This window comes from Lycium barbarum, chromosome 3, assembly GCF_019175385.1.
Source record: "Lycium barbarum isolate Lr01 chromosome 3, ASM1917538v2, whole genome shotgun sequence".
In the NCBI taxonomy this organism is placed as follows: domain Eukaryota; kingdom Viridiplantae; phylum Streptophyta; class Magnoliopsida; order Solanales; family Solanaceae; genus Lycium; species Lycium barbarum.
In genome coordinates, this window is record NC_083339.1 from 9,943,027 (window position 1) to 9,948,552 (window position 5,526).

At 33.0% G+C, this 5,526-nt stretch overlaps 1 pseudogene; it reads left to right on the forward strand.

Annotated features, from left to right (window-relative positions):
• The first annotated feature begins 265 nt into the window (after nucleotides 1-265).
• On the forward strand, nucleotides 266-4,350 carry LOC132630246 (peroxisomal (S)-2-hydroxyacid oxidase GLO4-like; annotated as a pseudogene).
• Nucleotides 4,351-5,526: the final 1,176 nt, after the last annotated feature.

A 5,526-nucleotide genomic window follows, 5' to 3' on the forward strand; every position in this document is an offset into this window, starting at 1 on the left:
TCTTGCTCTTGATTCGTCAACATAGATCGCAGCACTAACCTTGTAGAAACTCAGTATTCTGCCAATAATACTTGTTGATGTTAGCAAAATAGACATGTCAACTGCTGTACTCGGTCACAAGACGTCGGCTCCAATTATAGTTGCCCCAACTTCCTGTCATCAATTGGCACGTCCTGAAGGTTCGGATAAAATCAATTAGTACACTATTCTGTTAGCTGGACCTGAACGTACCATGAAGCTCTTACTCCAGAAAACTGTTTTATTTATGCCAGGAGAAGTTGCAACAGTTAGAGGTGCTGCAGCATGTAATATTATCATGGTAATATTTTCTAAAAAACAAATCAATTTCTAATTCTGGTGTGTGGATGCTTAATTCTTTTGGATATAGAGATTGGCATTTACGTCTACATGCACAGTGGAGGAGGTTGCTTCAAGCTGCAAGGCTATTCGCTTCATTCAGACTTTCGTAACTTGTTATTCCCAGTTCTCATGATCTCCATACATCTTTACTGATTTTTGTGTTCTGTTAACAGATATGTAATTTATTCTATGTCAATAGGCTTTCAAGAGAGATATAACAGCAAATATGGTAGAGAGAGCTGAGACAGGGCTATAATTCTCACTGCTGATACTCCAAGGATTGGTAGAAGGGAGGCTGATATAAAGAATAAGGAAGTTGTATTATACAACTTGTATATCCAATTGTTGAGTTCATTACTCAAATGGTCACTCAATCATAAACTCATCTTTCTTAAAAATCACTTAACTATGCATGTATCACTCAGAAGATCACTCGATTGGCCAAATACCTATTTTACCCTCTAAATTATCAACCTTTACCCTTTTTTTTCTTTTTAAATATTATGATATTTTTTCTATTTTTAATCTATATTATGGACAGGCAACATGCAACATTTATTGTGATGTTGGAAATGAACATTTATAATTGTCAACTGTAGAAATGTAGATAGCTGAAAGGAATTGTACATTTAGCTATTTAAGTGGTATACAGCTAATACATTGTCAGGAGGTTGTTAGCTTAATTAGTTGGACAGCTATATTTTCATTCAACGGAAAAGGGCCAAAATTACTCCTGAACTTTGGGAAATAGTTCATTCATACCCTTCGTTATACTTTAGGGCCAATTATACCCTTACCGTTATACTATGGGGTCAATTATACCCTTATGTCTAACAGCTGCCACGTGGCATCATCCCAGCCCTTCAAAATTATTTTCCCCTCAAATAATTTTTTACCCACTAAAATAACCCAACCCGACCCAATTTTTTTTTTCTTTCCAGCCAAGGGGTATTGGGTTGGGTTCGTATCAGTTTGGTTGGAAAAAAAAATTCGGGTCGGGTTGGGTTGGGTTATTTTAGTGGGTAAAAAATTATTTGAGGGGAAAATAATTTTGAAGGGCTGGGATGATGCCACGTGGCAGCTGTTAGACATAAGGGTATAATTGACCCCATAGTATAACGGTAAGGGTATAATTGTCCCTAAAGTATAACGACGGGTATGGATGAACTATTTTCCAAAGTTCAGGGGTAATTTTGGCCCTTTTCTGTTCATTCAATTCAATCATTTTAGATATATTAAAAATAAAGAAGTGGAAAAAAAATTTCAAGCATATATAATGTTGGAATAATAAAACTATTAAGCATAATAAAAGAATTAATTAAAATAATTTGTTCATATCAATAATTTTGAATAATAATCAGAAAAACTAAAAAATAAAATTAAAACATATATTCAATGCATGTAATGTAATTTTTTAAAATTTAAAAATAGAGGTATATTGTATAATATATATATTATATATGATTGTGCTCAATTATTTTATTATGATTCTATTATATATGCTTGAATTTTTTTCGCTTTTTTAATTTATAAATAAGATTTATGTGTTTTGTGGTTAATCCATAATATAGATTAAAAGGAGAGATATAATATTTAAAAATTATAAAAGATAAAAGTTGATAATTATAGGTAAAATAGGTATGTGACCGGTTGAGTGATCTTCTGAGTGATACACACATAGTTAAGTGACTTTTCTGTTACAAACAAAAGAAATATGACTTTATTAGATAATTTCGGATAGTTGAGACCATTTGAGTAATGAACTCCCAATCACTGTTCTTCAAGTCTAGGTAAAATCCTTTTCATGATTCATCTTCATTGTAATTCCGGAAGTTGTCGGTTTCATCAGTCTACTGTACTTGAGAAATTTTATTTTTTGGTAATCCTGTGTTGATCTATTAAGAGAATTAATGCAGGATGATCCCACCTCCTGTCAAGAACTTTGAAGGTCTTATATCAGCTGAAGTTGTTTCTGTAAGTAAAACCATAAACATTCTGGCTTTCACTATAAGCAATTATCAGACAAATTACATGTTAAGCTGAACGGCAAAACTTGAAAATCCTGAAAGAAAGAGTCTAATTTTGCAGGACTACAATGTCTCAGATTAGCCGGTTCCTTCTGCTATAAGCATTAGTGTTCGTTTTTTTTAGTTTAACACGCAGAAATGCCATAATTCACCATCGATATATCAACTTGAAAATAGTGTATACTAGGCTTACGAATCCTCAGATAAAATTCTGCAGGACAAAGGCTCAAATGTTGAAGCTTACGCCGCAGAAACTCTTGAGCCTTCGTTTTGCTGGAAGGTAAAAAATTTAAAAATAAAGGGTGTGTTTACTAATTACCAATTTTTCTATGTTTGGTTGGTCAAAATGTTTTGAAATTTTTTCTAGGAAAACAAGTTACTTAAAAATGATTTTTCTAATGAAAGTAGAAAAAACAAGTTCCATAAATGACTTTACTCCTCCCCACCAATCCAATGCCCCTAATCCCCATCCCTTGACCATCTCATCCTCCGCCACCCCCCAACCCCCAATCCCCACCTCATAGTGTTTTGCTAAACTACACATAAATGCTCTTGGAAAGATAATTGTTTGCTTACTTACCAAACATTTTTCATAAAAAACATTTTCCTTTGTACCAAACACGCCTAAATATATGTGTACCTTAATATCACATTTGAAGATCATATGATGAAATACAGTCGTGGTCCTTGAATGCAATCTTTTTGAGGTTGTCAATGTATGTTAAAATATGTGTAAAATTGAGCTTAAAGGTACATTAGAGAAGGATCAGATCTAGTTTCATAGTTTTTTAGAGTTCAATACAAATATGATCCCCATATATTTTTCTGTATCTCCACAAATATGTCAGGATATAGCGTGGTTAAAATCAATTACCAAGTTGCCAATTCTGATTAAGGGCATTCTCACTGGTGAAGATGGCATACTCACTACTTCCAATTCTCCTACCAATTGAGCATTTTCATCTAAAAATTTGGCATATACTTTACGTATTATTTTTTGCAGCAACCAAAGCAATTGAAGTAGGGGTTGCAGGAATTATTGTCTCTAACCATGGAACTTGCCAACTAGATTACACTCCAGCTACTATTTCTGTCCTTGAAGAGGTGAAATATGTTATTTGAAGTCTTAAAATTCAAGATTTATATACTTGAAATCTTGAATCCAAAGTCTCTTTGGTATGTCCACTGATTTCCATATATTCCTCCATAATGTCCGATGGTTTTAGGTGGTCCATGCTGTTCAAGGTAAAGTACCGGTTCTGCTTGATGGGGGGATTAGGCGAGGAACAGACATATTCAAGGCGTTAGCACTAGGCGCAAAAGCTGTTATGGTAAACTTAATGATTTAAAAGAAATGGATTATATACACTGACAATGTAATAAATTTTACACCACAATCTGTTGTAGTAGGTTATGTCTTATTTTCCGAGTAATTTCCGCTTATTATGGACAGTTAACTGTAGGATAGTGTAAGAATTATAGAAATTTTCAAGAATCTACTTATTTAAGATCAACTTTCTTCCTTTTCTGGGGTTTGCCCTTTTTAACCTAATTCATACTCCTGCAGATTGGTCGACCGGTTGTCTATGGCCTGGCTGCTAAGGGGGAGTCTGGGGTAAAGCGAGTGTTAAAAATGCTCAAGAATGAACTTGAGTCTACCATGGCTCTTGCTGACTGCTGCACTGTGCATGACATTACCAGAAGCCATGTTATGACAGAGAAAGAAAGGTTCATATCTAGGATGTAGTTTCATCCTATGTTCTTCTAAATAAATGGCCTAAGCCCAAACTCTATGATCATGTCATAACTTGCTTAGTACTAATCTGCTGTGTGCAGAGGCATTATCAGTGCTTTTATATGCTTTCTGCTCCTTTCTAATAATTAAATCCTTGTATTGGATTGCACTAATTTCCTTATGGTACTTGCAGTGGCGTTGCCACATATAATAAAATATATGCTTTCTTTCGCTCTCCCACTCTCGCCGTTTTTTGTTTCTGCCAAAACAATTTCGTCCATATCTCTTTCTCCAATTACCAGCTGCCAGCCAAATTATTTCCTCAACAAGATTTCAAAAAATTTAGTTGGAATTATATATCTTTATTCCATGTTTTCAACGACAATCTTTTGCGTTGAGATTAGAGTTTAAAAAGATCCCTTTTCAAATATAATATAAGAAGACCAGTGTGCATTGGACTAGGATGGGATGGGCTGTGTAAATTCCAGTAGAACAATGAAGAATTGCAACTTGTTATCAGTCAAACATGGCCCGATCATCTACAAGAATGCCTGCACGTCTTTCAATATCATTGACAAAAATAAAAAAATTAGCGAATTTAGCCTTAAATTCATTAACGTTTTTTGTTTAATTCTATACTATCTGTTCTCATGATAAATGGAACAAAGACATTTTCTAGAAGACAGCAAAAAGATGACCAAAACGTTACCTTTTTAAAGTGATTTCATCGTTTTGTGGAATAATTTTTATTAAAATATAAATTTATGTTGAATTTAATTTTTCTATAACTATATTTTGTTACAATAATTATTTTTATTGGTATATAATTTAATCAATTTTTATTTGATTGTATATTTGTTATATTTAATTATGGATAAATTATGTTCATTCTGATGTTAAGAAAACAAACAATCTTAATAATTCAATATTCAGATGTGTATTTAGACTCAAATATCTTGAATCTTAATAAAAACAAAAGGCCCCTAAATACATATGTCAAAAAATACATTTTATCTTAGTGAATTTATGGCTTCGACATTGGGTGTCTGCATATCCACTGCAAGGCACTGCATACCTTAAAATGTCAATTACATAGATTCTGGACTAAACCCTTTGGTTGACACCGAAGGAAAGTAGAACACTATTCAGGCAAAAGGCATCGAAAAAATTGCACATATTTTGGATATGCGTTGAACTCAATATCGCTTTGAAAGAACACGCCAACTCAATAGGTGCATGATATGAGTTTGCACATAGCGTTTCTTTCACTTAACCATGATTTATTAATATAATCAAAGCTCTTTATAACGATATTGTTTGTTCAGATATTTTTTTGTTGTTATAGAATATATATAATATAACATAACATGAAAAATCAATTCTAAAGAAAATTTGATCATTATA